We start from the raw sequence: 15,746 nt of genomic DNA, 5'->3' as shown, positions 1-15,746 counted from the left end.
TTATACTCCTTGCATGAATATTTACTCTAGCCACTGAGGTTACAGCTACAAATAAAGCAGACCTGGTCTCTGCCTTGGCCAAGTTTTGCTCTTAAAGAAAACAAGTATCAGACAAGTAATCACAATGAACACTAACAGTCATTAGGTTGTGGGAAGTATGGGGAGCTAATAGCAAGGGGACATATAGGCCAGGGAAGGCCAACTGAGGCAACGTTTAAACTAAGGCTGAAGAAAGTATAGAAATTAACAGGGTGGGAAGAGTGGGAGACAGTTGATCATAGGTAGAGAGAACAGCATTTGTGGAGTCCTGGAGAGGGGCAAGACTATGCTCTTTCGGAGAAGTAGGTCATGGCTGAATCACAGAGTGTAGAAAGAAAGAGGTCAGAGGTGTTAGAGACATAGGGAGGGGCTGGAAAGCAGCAGATGTCAAACACCATCTTAAACAGTTTACCCCTTAGAAGACTGCACACTTCAGTGGTACTAGTCTTATGTGTAGCCTGAGCCCCTTCCCTCAGTTACTTAAAAAAAAAAACAGGTGCTCCTGTAGTAAATGAAATCCCTCCAATCATTTGAGCAGACACTGTAGGTACTCCACTCAAATCCCCATCACTCCCTTTTAGTATTTCTGTGTGTGCCCCTCCCCCAGCCTCAGCTCAGTTTTGATTCCAAAGCCCACGCCTGTGACTTCAGAGAACTTCCCACAAGCTCCTGGAATCATTTTGCCCACATGGAAGTGCCTGGGCATTTAGGTCTCTCTGGCTATTTAGTGCAGGAATGTAGAAGCCCAGTTACCTTCCCTGAGGGACAGGGGACGACTTTGTGGGTTTGCTTACATCGTCCCTTTGGGAATGGGACAAACAGGACTTTCCCCTGATCCTGTTCCCTCCCTCTCATACTACTTCTTTCCCTCATTCCTTAACAGGTTTCTCCTGGGAGTTCTTCCTTAATAAACCATTTGCTCATGAACCCCTTTATCAAGATTCGCTTTGGGAGGGATCCCACCTAAGACGGTGGTGTTTCTCAAAGGGACAATTGCCTCTGAATCACCTGGGAATTTACGAAAATTGTTTCATATGTTGATATCCGGGCCCTTCCCAGGACTCACTGTATCTGAACGTCCTAAAGCATGTCATGGGAATCTGTATTGTTGTAAGCTCCCCAAAATGAGCCCTAAACACATAAAATTAAGAACCATTGCTCGAACACCAGCCACTGAATAAGCTCTATGAAAAAAAGGAGGCAGTGCTGACCTCATCGTTAGGTTGGAGAAACCATAAGAAATGCAAAAGAACACTTCAGGGAGCAGAAATGGATCTGAATACAAATGTGTTTTCTTCTGTACAACTCTGTCTAAAGATTCATGTTACCCTTCTTCCTTTAACATCAGTGGACAAGTCACTGGAAAGTTTTGTTTGACAGTAGAAACAAGATTGTCTCCGGACACAGCACAGTGTCGCTGCACACTGAACACATCGTAGTCAAAAGGTAGCCACTTAAGATCACAAGTATTCCCTTACCCCCTGGAGACTCAACATTGTGCTGCCTGCTAGTAGGGATTACAATGGTCAGGCTTTTTTGGCTGCAAGTGACGGAAGACCCAAACCAGCTTAAACAATATATAGATTCTCTTGGTTCACATAATTGAAAAATCGAGATGTAGGGTAGCTTCATGTAAGGCCTGAACCAGGATTCAAAGGATATCATTTCTTCTAGTCTTATTAGTGTGCATTCTAAGATACTAGCTTCATCTGTAGGTTCAACGGAGAGGTCCCCAGAGCTTCAGGCTTGAAGAAGCAAAAGAGCTGCCATTGTTCTAGACTTCACCTCCTTAGACATCAGCATCCAGAAAAGGAGGGAAAAAGAGTGTTATCCGGTAGGCCCTTCCCATATTTTAGGATTCACTCTCTCTCTTTGGCCTTATGGAGGCACATGACCCTCCCTGAACAACTCACTGTAGGCAGGGAGTGAGTGTCATTGAACAATTTAACCAACCAGGGCCCACTCTTGAGCTGGATGTGGGAATCAGTCTTTTGGTTGAGAAAACAAAACAGGAACATGCTCTGAAGGAAAATCAGATGCTTTGGGCTGAAAAAAGGCAGAATAAATGGTGGAAAGGCTTCTCGGCTTTCCTAGTTACCTAAATGCTGTCATTGGCTTCGTCTTCACATGTCACTTCTTTCTCCATGTTCAACCAGTCACTACATCCTGCTGATTTTTCTTACAAAATTTCTTTGAGATTCTCTACTTCTTTTCCATTTCTTTTTTTTTAAAGATTTTATTTATTTATTTGACAGAGAAATAGAGAGCACAAGTAGGCAGAGCAGCAGACAGAGGGAGAAGCAGGCTCTCTGCTGAGCAGGGAGCCCAATGCAGGGCTTGATCCCAGGACCCTGGGATCATGACCTGAGCCAAAGGCAGCCACTTAACCGACTGTGCCACCCAGGTGATCCTCTTTTCCATTTCTTTAGTCTCCACCCCAACCCACTCTCCCATCAACCCATGTTTAGTTATTGCCTCACTTTACTCATTAGGCTCCTGCCTCCAATGCCTTGTCCTATCTTGTTCACCATAGGGAGACCCAATTAAGGCCAATGAAAGAGATTCTGAGCATCTAGAACAATGCCTGTTGTGTAGTAGGCATTTAAAAGGTTATTTGTTGAATGAGGAATAAATGAATGAATGGTTTCACAGCCCTTATCATTTCTTGCAGTTCTTTTATTTGTTTTGTGGATAGCCTTTCTTCTTCAACCCTTTAACTTAGAAATTGTCTAGAACATAGTAAGTACTTCATATGTATTTCTTAACTAAATACATGCCTATGTTTCTTGAATTGGATTAGAGTCACTCATAATTAAGAAGAGATTGAGGACCCAACAGAAGCAGTTAAAGAGGTTGGATTCTGGGAAGAAAAAGCATAATGGAAGAAGGAAGATTTTTGTAGAGGAGGAGAAAGTCAACAGTATCAGAGCTGAAGACATATCAAAGAGAACAGGGCATTGGATTCATTTCTACTAATTGAAAGTGATTCTACTAGCTTTCTTTTGCTTAGAAAAATAAATTAAAATCTCACAGAGCATTTGGAATTTTGCCTTCTGTCTTTACTACGAGAGATTTTGAAGGTAGGGCAGAAAATTAAATTGGTATCTCCTGAATTTTCTCCTCTGGGTTTCCTGGTGTTTTCTTTCCAGGTTGCTGGCAAACTATCATATTATGTGGTAAAAACACACGATCAGCAGCAAAATGTCCAATGGGTGACTTACATTGAGACCAGCCCTGGCTAAATTGCAGAGAGTCACGTAAGTTACCCAAGCCTCAGTGGAAAGGAGTACAATTTACTATGCTAAGTGCACTGTGAAAAAGGTCAAGTGATTAATAAGTCACCAACATGAAATACAAGCCTATGGACACTGGTAGGTTTAATCATTTACCCTCCTCTGGGCACAGATGTAGGAGATCCTCTCTGGGGGTCTTTTGCGGTGGTATGAGTCTGCAGAACTCTCAAGTAGCTATTTTCTTCTTACCATCCTTTTTCATATATGATACTTTCCTTTTGTAAATGGAGACTTCTTTCCTGAAAAATCTTTTTTCTCATAGAGATCATCTATAATGTCGGGATCTGCACTAACAAGATGTTTTCCATTTTGGTCAAGGAAAGAAAATCACTATTAGATTTTCCACAGGCTGTTTGTGGTAATTCTCAGATCTGATAGGAACTCTTCAATGATATTTTGCCTTAAGTATTCTAATCAAATATTTCCCATTCAAGCTTATTTACCCTTGTTATCTATTTTAAATTGTCCTGTAATGGAGACAATAGCTAAGAAAGTAACCTTTTAAAAGACAATAGCAAAATCAATCTAAAGGGAAGAGATAGAGATTGTAATGGTCTGTAAAAAATAATGGAAGGACTATTTATTGAGGGCTTATTATAAATGCCAGACACTATACGAAGACATTACACATATTTCATTTAATCCACATAACAACTTTGTGAAGTAGATATTACTGCCCGCATTTTGCAGAGGAAGAGGCTGAGACTTGGAGGGAAGTTGACTAATGTCCCAAGGATCACACAGTCAGAAAGAGATGGACCAATGTTTGAACGAGTCGTCCAGATTGCAAAGCCTGAGTGACTGTGCACCCTGACTCTGGCTTTCTTGTGTTCCTCAGAGGCAGTACCTTTCATTTTCATTTCTTTTATTGTAAGCAAAGTGTGCCTCAGGCAAAAGGTACAGTGCGTTGAATAAAACAAGATTAACAGTTCCTGCTTGTTGAAATGTTATTTAGTGGTAGGCATTGAGCTTAGTATCTTTCAAGCATTTATTTGCTCATTCAGTAAAACTTTATTGAGCCTTTATTACATACGAGGTGCTGAGGAGACAGTAGTGAGCAAAATCAACATGATTCTTACCCTCCTGGAGATCATAACTTAGTGAGGGGGGCAGACATGAATCAAACACTCACAAAAGCAAAAGTATTATTAATTGCACAGGGGTTCCAAGGCTATTCAATGGGGGAAAGGACAGTCTTTACAACAAATGGTGTTTGGAAAACCGGATATCCACATGTTAAAGAATGAAGTTAGAATCTTACCTTATACCGTGTTTAAGAATTAACTCAAAGTCAAAGACCTAAGCATAAGTCCTAAACTATAAAACTCTTAGAAGAAAACATAGAGAAAAAGCTTCATGACATTAGAGTTGGCGATGGTTTCTTGGATATGACACCAAAGGCATTGGAAATAAAAGTAAAAACATAAATGGGACACTATCAAAATGAAAAACTTCTGGGCATCAAAGGACACAATCAACAGACTGAAAATGCAACATATGGAATGGAATAAAATATTTTACAAACCACATTTGTGATAAGAGTTTAAACTCCAGACTATAGGAGGAATTCCTATTACTCAACAACAACAACAAAAAACCCAAATAATCCGATTAAAAAATAGGCAAAGAACTTGAAAAGACATTATCTCCAAAGAAGACATAGGAATGACCAACGAGCATATGAAAAGGTACTCAACCTCACTTATCATTAGGGAAACATAAATCAAAACCACAAAGAAATATTATCTCGTATTCATTAGAGTAGCTGCTATCAGAGAAAAACAAATGAAAGAACAAACAAACAACCCCCCCCCACACACAAAACAGTGACTAGAAAATAACAAGTGTTGGTGAAGACGTAGGGAACTAGAACCCTTGAACACCACTGGTGTGAATGTAAAATAATGTAGCTGCCATGGAAAACAGTACGGCAGTTTCTCAAAAAATTAAAAATAGAGCTACTATATGATCAGCAATACCAGCTCCGGGTATCTATCTAAGAGAATTGAAATTAAGTTCTTGAACAAATGTGTACATCCCTGATGATAGCAGCACTATTCACAATAGGCAAAAGGTGGAAGCAACCCAAATGTCTACCCACAGATGCATGGATAAACAAAGTATGGTGTATCCATACAATGGAATGTTACTCAGCCTTAGAAAGGAAGGCGGTTGTGAAACATTCTACAATATGGGTGAACCTTGAGAACATCATTCTGAATGAAATAAGCTAGTGAAAAAGACAAATACTGTAGGATTTCACAAATATGAGGTATGAAGAGTAAACTCATAGAAACAGAAAGTAGAATGGTGGTTGCCAGGGGCCGGAGGGAAGAGGGAAGTGAGAATTATTATTTAATGGGTACAGAGTTTTAGTTTTACAAGAGAAAAAATTTCTGGAGATCAATTGCACAACAATGTGTATATACTTAACATTGTACACTTAAAATGATTAAGATGGCAAATTTCATGTTATATGTATTGCATCTCAACTCTACATTTAAAAATAATTTTAATGTATAATTTAAACATGTATCTCTAATCTTTTTAACGACACTATGAGAGAGATTTTTTATTGGGCTCACTTTGTAGAGTAAATTCAGTTTTAGAAAGGCTAAGTCACTTGCCCAAGGTGACACAGTTAGTCATGGGTGGGTATGGAATTTGAACCCATTTCCTGAGCCTAAAGTTCATATTCTAAACCGTCACCCAACTTAGTTAGCCAGGTCTTCAAACAAATGAACCAAACTATGTCTTGCTGGATTGGGTCCCTGTGGTTGGAGAGAATACAGGGCACCAAGGTTGAGAGTGGAGTATGGGTAGCATTGGGGGTGAAGGGTCCTGTTGAAGGGTCTGTATCCCATGACCAGGTCAGTTCCTCTCCCCCTTCCCATGAAAACTGAGTGTAAGCCTAGAAACAGGGTAACAGTTTGGTTTCATTTATTTCTATTCTATACGTTTTCTATAGGTAAATTTCTAAGATAACGACTTAAACCCAAGCAGAAATAGAAAGCTTAGAAACTTTTAGTACAGTAGCTGCCTTAAAAGCGTGTTGGCTGGGAAGAATGGCAACGAGGGTAAGTTCCTAAGATAAAGCCCCTGGTTACATTCTGGAGTTCAAGTGAAATCGCAGATTGCTTTAGCCTGGATGAGGTAACTGGTGGATGGGTACTGAAGAGCAATTTTCCAGGGAAAGAAGAAAAAGTGGTGACCGATACCCTGGCCAGACTATCCCGGGGATTGGGGTGAGGGTGAGGGCTGTGACCTGTTGAAACTTCCAAGGACCTTCAGAGTGAAGTCAATGTAACAGTAAAGAAAGTGCTCCACACGGAAGGGTCTCGCAGACCCAGGCTGCTACTATTGTGAGGACCGTGTGCGGGGCCAACAGAGAAATACAGGCACTGGATGGCAAGAAGAGACTTGGTGGTAGGCCAACGGGCTCCCTGCTTATGTAGGACCAAACAGAGACAGGACTTTGTCCAAGTGAAGGAATGTAGTCCCTCCCTGAGCTCAAAAATAAGCTAGCTCACACAGAGGGGGCTGACAGGTCATGGTTACATAAACAAATTATAGCTTCATTCCCAGAAGGCCTAAAATTCTCTAAAGATTCTCTATGACCACGAACTTGAGAACATAAAAAGGGCTGGGAAAGGATTCTGGGTATTTCGGTTCTGCAGCCTCTCGCCCCAGTGTGATAATTTTTAATAAGAAAAACCTAGTCAAACCATTGCACACACTACCCACCCCCCCCACCCCCCCCCCCCCCCCCCACCCCCGCCTTAGCCTGTGGGCTATTTTCCTCACAATTACTTTTTCTCAGAGCAATATAACCAATGCTAAAAACAACACTAGATTCCACAGTGGTCTGGAATGAATGTTTTAAAGAGACAAGGAACATCACTTGAGTGGATTTATTCCACGAAAGACCATACAGACTACGTAGAATAGTCTGTCGAAGTTCTCGGGCTGAAATGAAAGTCACTCATTCCCTTATGACTAGATCAGTGACAACGAGCAAATTCGTAGTAGGCTTGTTAGAAAAACCCCACTAAACGTGAATGTCTGATTCAGAGAATTCTAAGACACAGGGGGGTGTCTCTTTTCAAACCTGGGGTTATTTGAAGTCAGAAAACCCACCCTGGAAAGTCATTATATATCCACATATGCACAGATAATTGTCCCACTGTGATCTCTTCTGCCTCAGACTTTTGACTGAGAGGAATAAACACTGCAGTAGTTCTCCAAGCTGAACTTTGCTGACTCATGAGTCCTTATTCTTCCTGACCTGGGTAGTAGGACACTGCTGAGGAGGGAGGCGGGGAGGAACTTCCGGTTAAGTCATCATTTATGTCTGGAACACTGAGGCAGTTTTATTGTACCTTACCAGGCACTACTGGGAAGCATTGCCTCCTCAGGGAGACCAGACGCTGAGGCTGTGCTGGAGAAAACAGTTATAGGGAAATGATGGAAGGCGTCATAGCTCTCAGAAGCGAAGGGACAGAACACATTTTGGCAAGGAAAAAATGGCTTTCTTTAGCAAGTTCCTATATAACTGGGTTTTTAAATTAATTTTCTTTCCCGTATCCACTTTAGCATCTCTTGAATTCAGAGAAATAAATGTAATTTTGAGGCAATTCATTAATATTAGTCATGCACTCATTCTTTCTTTTCATGCCTACTGAGTGCTTGGGAGGGTGCTCGGCCTGGGCAGCTCTGGGTAGAGCAAACTGAGGAAAAAAGCTTTCTCGGAGGATCAGAGGAAATGGATATGGAACATAAACGGACATAAGTTCTCTTTTGGGGAGACACCACTTTGGGTAAAGTGGGAGGTTAACTCAGACTGGGAATCTAGTAGGGGAAGGTCAGATAAGGCGCCCCTAGCAGAGTCATGAACTAGGCCAAGGGTTGGGTTTGGGGGTGGAGAAGTCCAGACTGAAGAAATAGCTCAATCAAAGGCCTTGTGGCTTATTTTAGGAACTGAAAGAAGGCCTGTGTGACAGGAACAAAGGGAGTGAGTGGGAGAGTGACCCAACATGAGGTTGGGGGCGTAAGGATTTTGATCCTTTCAGGAAGTAACTATTAGGTTTTAAATAGGGGATGTAGTTTGGAGAGTACATCGGAGGGGAACAAGAGTGGATGATGAGAAATGACTTAGGCTTTACTTTAGCAGAGATGATGATAGATTGCATGAGAGCGGCATGCTGAATGTTCTCTATTCCCCGCCAAGCTTTCTCTCTACCTTCTTCCTCCTGCTTTATACGCTGGGAAGCTGAACTGTGCAAACCACATAAACAGGATCCTGTGCCCTCTGCATTCTGGTTGAGTTTGGCCAGTGGGGAGCCCCTGTAGAGGCCTAGAGAATTGGAGGAGAATGAGGTCAAGATATTTATTTTCCCAATTCCCTCACTCCTAGGTTGTCTCTGGTTGGCTGTATCCTTCATCCGAAGAAGATATTCCTCTCAAATTTACCTTCTGTCCACATCACTCTCTTTTGAGAGTACTGCTCCCTCCCTGGGTCCCTTCAAATCTAGGGGTGGTGATAGCTTTGCTCATATTGCCAAGGATTTGTCTTTTTTCCTTGGATTGCTCTCTTTTTTATTCTGTGTGGTTTCTCTCTGCTCACCCCCTTGTAAATAACCCCCATCTCCAATGGTCCCAGTTTGATTGTGTCATGTGTTTCCTGTTGATACACTCACTGACATAGGTGGTGGCAGGATATAAAGGGAAATGAATAGATTAGAGATGTATTGAAGAAGTTAAATTAGCAGGATTGGTGATTGCAAAAAAGCATTACTTATAGACATAAAAATATTACAGTAATAGTACTTGTATTTTTACCGCTAACAAAATAGATGCCATGGAGTATTGGCTGAAAATTATATTTGTGTTCATCATCATTTACAGGAACTGTGATTTTCAAAAGCAGCAAGATTCCAATAGCCTAAGGGAGACAACAGTGACGGGAAAAGTAGTATTTGGTAATTCCACTTTTACCTCCCTCCTTTCTCTTCTTCTGAATCTGCCTGTTTTTCTTTTCTATAAATCTGTTGTTGAATATCTTAACAGGAAAGCTAGTCCTATAATGCTAGATTCAAACTCTAGGCAAAGACTTCCCCTAATTAACCTGTTTTGTTTTGTTTTTGTTTTTGTTTTGAGAGAGAGAGAGTGTGTGGGATGGGGAGATGCAGAGAGGGACAAATAGAATCTCAAGCAGCCCCCATGCTGAATGGGGAGCCCAATGGGGGGCCCAGTCTCACAACCCTGAGATCATGACCTGAACTGAAATCAAGAGTTGGACACTTAACTTGACTAAACCACCCAGGTGCCCCCTTCTTGTTTTTTTTTTCTTTTTTCTTTTTAAGCATGTGTTCCCTGGTAACATCCCCTGGGCTTTGCTCCTAAGCCCTTTACCATCATAGGGAAATACAGGCAAAACTACTGGAAGATCACTTGTGACCTGTGTAATTCCGAAGTGTCTAGGGTTGGCCCCACTTTTAGTGGGATTGTACTTAAATCATACCAAAGTAAATAAAACCTCCAGGTTTTAGATTCTTCCTAAAGGACATCTTCTTTGATGAGTGAAAATACCTAATGATGTCGCAATCTGTGCCCCTTCCTGATTTCTGTGGGGATTAAGACTAGCTCATCATTATAGTATGAATAAAAGATGCTCATTTACTTGAAAACTTGATCTATCCAGAATTATCTGCCCGTTTCCTGATTTACCTTCTGTAATAGTTTTCTATCGCTTCTGTAACAAATTACCACCAACTTAGTGGCTTAAAACAACATACTTTTTAAAATTTCCTCTTACAATTCTGGAGGTCAGAAGTCCTAAAAGGAGTCAGCAAGACTGGGTTCCTTCCAGAGGCTCTAAGGGGAAATCTGTTTCCTTTCCTTTCTAACTTCTAGAGGTCATCTACCTTCTTTGGCTCATGATCCCACCAGCCATGTCCAAAGCCAGCACTGTAGCATCTTCCCCTGTCTCTCTATCTTTTTCTCTCTCTGGGCCCACCAGGATAATAACCCCATCTCAAATTCCTTAACTTGATCACATCTGCAAGTATCCTTTGCCATGTAAGGTCACATATTCACAGGTTCCTGGCCTAGGGACATGGATATCTTAGGGTGAGGGGCTAATTCAGCCCACCACAGCTTCATTCTTCTTGGTCTACTCCAGACACACCTCCTCTTTCCCAGCTTCGCTCTATTTGTTCCTATTGCTAAACTGTTCTGCTACTACCTCTCTGTGTGTCAAAGTCATCCTCCAATCATTGTTAACTGAATATTTTTCTGAGTCTTGTGCTACACTTGCACATAAGTGTGAATGGGATACTGCTAAGACGTCACTTTTCTCTGAAACCTTCCCACTAGGCTTACACTTTGGGGAGGGAAGCCCTAAGAGGCAGAGCTGAACTCTGGGTTTTTGTTTTGTTTTTCAAAGATTTTATTTATTTATTTGAGATAAAGAGAGTGAGGGAGAGAGAGAGCGCAAGCGCATGGAGGGGGGAGGGGCAGAGGCAGATGGAGACAGACTCCCTACTGAGCCGAGAGCCCAAGGCAGTGTTCCATCCCAGGACTCTGAGATCATGATCTGAGCTGAAGGCAGATGCTTAACCGACTGAGCCACCCAGCCGCCCTGAGCTCTGGGTTTTCACTGGGTGCTTGCAGCTGTCTTGAAAACACACATATTTAAATTCTTATTGCCCTGATAATTTCTCACATTTTTCCCCCCGAAGACCTTTCCAGCATTCTAGTGGGTTTCTGCTATACTCTTTTCACATCCTTAGTTTGGGAATTTGGTACAAGACACACTTTTCTAGAAATTTTTTTAAATGTTACAGGAAATAATCAAAGAGAAATTAATCAAAGATATTATTAATAATATCTTTACAATCACAGAGGGGGCACATGGAGGGAATATTTCTGGATGATTTTCCTTATACTTTAGGTACTTATCAAATACTCCACAATGAACATGTAGTTTTCTAGTTAAATAAACATACAAGACAAAAAGGCAAAATGTTTCCAGTTTTCAGGTCTTAAAATTCAAGTGCCATAGTAACAATTAATACTATATTTTGCATAGACCCAGGAAACAAACCTGCTTCTTAATTTAAGTAATTGTTTGTAATCAGGACTCACTACATAATTTGTGGGGCCCAGTGTAAAATGAAAACACAGGTCCCTTGTTCTAAAATTATTAAGGATTGGGGCACCTGGGTGGCTCAGTTGGTTAAGGGTCTGCCTTTGGCTCAGGTCATGATCTCAGGGTCCCCTTGTTGTGCTCTCTGCTCAGTGGGGCGTCTGCTTCTCCCTCTCCCTCTGCCCTCTGCTTGTGTTCTTGCTCTCTCAAATAAATAAATAGAATCTTCATAAAAAACGTAAAATTATTAAGGATTCCACAATAGCAACAACAGCAGAGCACTCCACGAAGTGTGAGGTTTCTTCTAAGCACAGGGTCCCATGTGAGTGCGTAGGTGGAATGCCCAGGAAGCTCACTCTGGTTGTCATTATTGTCACACATAGACACAATGGCCTTTTCATCCCCTTAGGCAAAAATCTGAGAACAGGAACTCACTTCTGCAAATTTTGGCGGTAAGAAACAAGCTCTGTGGGTGGTAATAACCACCATGGGCACTGTTTGTCATTTTCTTCTTCTTTGTACAGTTTTGATAGTAATTACTAGTTTGTGCCTGCCCAAGACAAAAATTCATCTAAAAATGTGAGACATTCCGTCAGTTGCCTAGATCTCTCTGGAAAGCTAGATATCATATAGTAGACAACAAACCTATGGAAGCTCAACTTTTGATGACTAGGCACAACCTCAGTGTGCAGTCTCCAGAACACCTCACCAAGCCTGTCCTTAGTGGAGTGGACTATTTTACTCAACTGACAAACCATTTGAGCCTGGCCATTGAGTTAGTGGTGAAAATATGGTGCCCCAACGACTACCCAAGTTTCTTCCTGGCTTTATGTTTTTTGGCTTTTTTTTTTTTTTAAAGATTGTGTTTATTTATTTGACACAGAGAGAGAGAGTGAGAGAGAACACAAGTAGGGGGAGTGGGAGAGGGAGAAGCAGGTTTCCCGCTGAGCTGGGAGCCCAACTCGGGGCTCAATCCCAGAACGCTGGGATCATGACCTGAGCCAAAGGCAGACGCTTAATGACTGAGCCACCCAGGTGCCCAATGGCTTTATGTTTAAATGGCCTTGAATAGCTTACTTCATCCTGCTGCAGGAGGGAAATAATTAAATTCTTTGAAGTCCCAACCCAGAAAGGTACCCAAGGAAGTGAATGCTCTGAGAGCCTCAGAAAAAATATGCTCCGAAAATGCAAATCTTCCCTCACTTCTTTGGCCCCTTGCTTCTGTTTAGCCAAAAGGTTACCTCTTTCTAGGTGCTTTTTTTTTTTTAAGATTGTATTTATTTATTTGAAAAAGAAAGAGAGATCACAAGTAGGCAGAGAGGCAGGCAGAGGGAGGGGGGAAGCAGGCTCCCTGCTGAGCAGAGAGCCCGATGTGGGACCCTGAGATCATGAGATCATGACCTGAGCCGAAGGCAGAGGCTCAACCCACTGAGCCACTCTGGTGCCCCTCTAGGTCTTTTTTTTTTTTGCTTCCCTGACCCAATCTCTGCTAGGTGCTCCTGCGGCAACCTGCCTGCTATTTAATCTATTGTAGATTTTCCCATCCTGTGACAAATTATATTTGGATCTGTTTTTCCCCCCACACTGTGGAAGACAGAGAGGTGCCCTGCCCATATTTGCCTTCAAGGAAGGACCTGCAGTCCAGATGCACGCAACGTGGTCAGCCCCTTCAGGGGCAATAGATAGCCCCAAGGCCCTAGGTTATGCCTCTTCCTGGGAAGCCCACACTCAATGAATGAGCAAGCTGGGGATATAGAGTCCCAGCCAGTCCAGCCACATATAGGACAATGCTGACGGACAATTCTTGCTCCAGAGCCCCCTGCCAGCTGGAGGGACACTATCAGGCTTGCATTGTAGTTCAACTTCTCTCCTTGCCCAGTCCTGCACCCTTCCAGTTGTTGATCCCTAATGACCATCACGGACCCCAAAGTCCATCTCACCATCTGCTTTTAGACACTGCAGTCTGAAAGGTGGACTATGCCTTTGTACTCACGAATCTTAGCGTTTTGCCACAGTACACACCCAATTCACGCCGCCTGAACTGAACAGTTTGCTATGGCCTTAAAAACAATAGTATTATTCCCGCTTTTCCCTCTCCCTTTCACAGAGAACCGTGTGACAAAAATCACTGCGAAGCTCTCTAACATTGTTAAACATACCATCAATAAAAAAAATGTAATAAAGTGGTGCTGAAATATCTTTAAGCAAATTATTCAGCCAATATAATCTTTATGTGTTATCTGTATAATTTTTTAACATGATACATCAGCGTTTTAATACGGTATTAGACTTTGCCAGTCTCTTTATACGCTCTCAAAGTGGTGCCTTTGTTTAAGCCTTGGGAAAAGCTTTATTTGTTGGTAGAAATGAAGACAATCCCCAAAGTGCTTTTGAATATGAAGAATGCAGCATGGATTCTTAGTTATGGGTTTTCCTTATAATACATTTTTGTTTGTTTGTTTTCAAACAAGATGCTTTGGAAGAGAAATCAGGTTGGGGGAACTGAAAGAAGCAATGAAGAGAAGAAATAAACATGTTTCTAGCAATATCAGGAGGCTGTGAGTGACGTTACAGCTGCTAAGTCAGTTCCCACAGCAATTAAGATGGGGAATAAAACTGGAGGAAAAATCAAAAGAAAACAAAACAAGTGCCAAACAACGTCCCTGCTACTACGTCCTCCTGAAAAACACCCCCCCCCCACCAAGCCACAAAAGAATTACCTATCCAATAACCCAACATCATGCCGAAGGCAGCAGCTTTCATCTCCAATGATTCGGCACTACATTAATCTAAATGCAATGGGTTTTGCAGCTCCAAAGATGCCAGAATTGAGGGAGAGAGGCTTTCAAATGCGGAAGGATGAGAAGAAGCAAATTGGGGTAAGAATTTGCGAGGATACAAGAAGATTTGCTATAGCAATCGTCTACTTGAAGAAGTTTAGGGGGCACCTCAGTGGCTCAGTCGGCTAAGCATCCGACTCTTGATTTTGGTTCGGGTCGTGATATCACAGATTGTGAGATCAAGCCCAGTGAGGGGCTCTGTGCTCCATGGGGAGTCCGATTGAAGATCCTCTCTCTCTCTCTCTTTTTCTCTCCCTCTGCCTTTTCCTTCACTCATGCATGTGCTCTCTCTTTCTCTGAAATCAATCAATCAATCAATCCTTTCTTTTTTTTTTTTTAAAAAAAAGAAGTTTATCAGTTTGTAAAAGAGTATCCATAGTGTCTTCTGAAAAAGGTGGAAAATTCGGTTAAGTGAGGTGTTACAATTTCCGAATGCTTTGCAAGGGTTTATTGTAAATAGTGCTTCAATCAGAGCTATAAAGGCAGCAAAAAGATCAGTGGTTGGTGGGGAGGACAGAAGGAAAGAACAAATGGGGGGAGCTCAGGGGGTGTCGAAGGCATGGAAATTGTCCCGTATGGTACTGTAACAGTGGATACATACATGACATCCCACATTTGGCAAACCCCGTGGAACCGTGTGACACAAGGATTGAGCCCTAATGTAAGCCATGGACTTTAGTAAATAATAAGGTACAAATACAGGTTTGTCAACTGTAACAAAAGTACCACACTCAGGTCAGATATTAATAATAGAGAGCCGAGGGATGCCTGGGTGGCTCAGTCAGTTAAGCGTCTGCCTTCAGCTCAGGTCATGATCCCAGGGTCCTGGGATCAAGTCCCGCATCTGGCTCCTTGTTCAGCGGGGAGCCTGCTTCTATCTCTGCCTCTGCCTACCACTCTGCTTGCTTGTGCTCTCTCTCTCTCTGACAGATAAATAAATAAAAATTTAAAAAAATAGAGAGCCGGAGGGGTCAGAGGTTGGCAGAGGGAGTAAATAGCACTCTTTGTACTTTCTGCTCTATTTTCCTCTACACTGAAAACTTCTCTAAAAATTAAAATCTATTAATTAAAAAACCCTATTTCTGTGTATGTTAATGACTGCTCAGATAGAGATGAGCAGGTTTGGGTTTTGTCCGCCAGGAGCTCCTTTTCCATACTTCGGCTGGTAACAGGTCCCCCCTTCCCAACCCAGTAAATGGATAAATGACCCAGGTCTGACCACCCTTCTTCAGTCACAGGAACTAGTCCGGAGCTTATGAGTCAAAGTTGGATTCCCCCAGAGACCTCCCCTGGGACAGAGCTCCCTTTCCATCAGTTGTCAGTTGCAACTGAGAGCATGGACACCTGAAGAATGTCTCAGAATGAAGCAGGAATGATGGGTGGACAGAGAATGTGCAAAGTCCCTGGATCCAGTCACCCAAGGCCATA

This window comes from Neovison vison, chromosome X, assembly GCF_020171115.1.
Source record: "Neovison vison isolate M4711 chromosome X, ASM_NN_V1, whole genome shotgun sequence".
NCBI lineage: Eukaryota > Metazoa > Chordata > Mammalia > Carnivora > Mustelidae > Neogale > Neogale vison.
Note: the sequence above shows the minus strand (reverse complement) of the source record.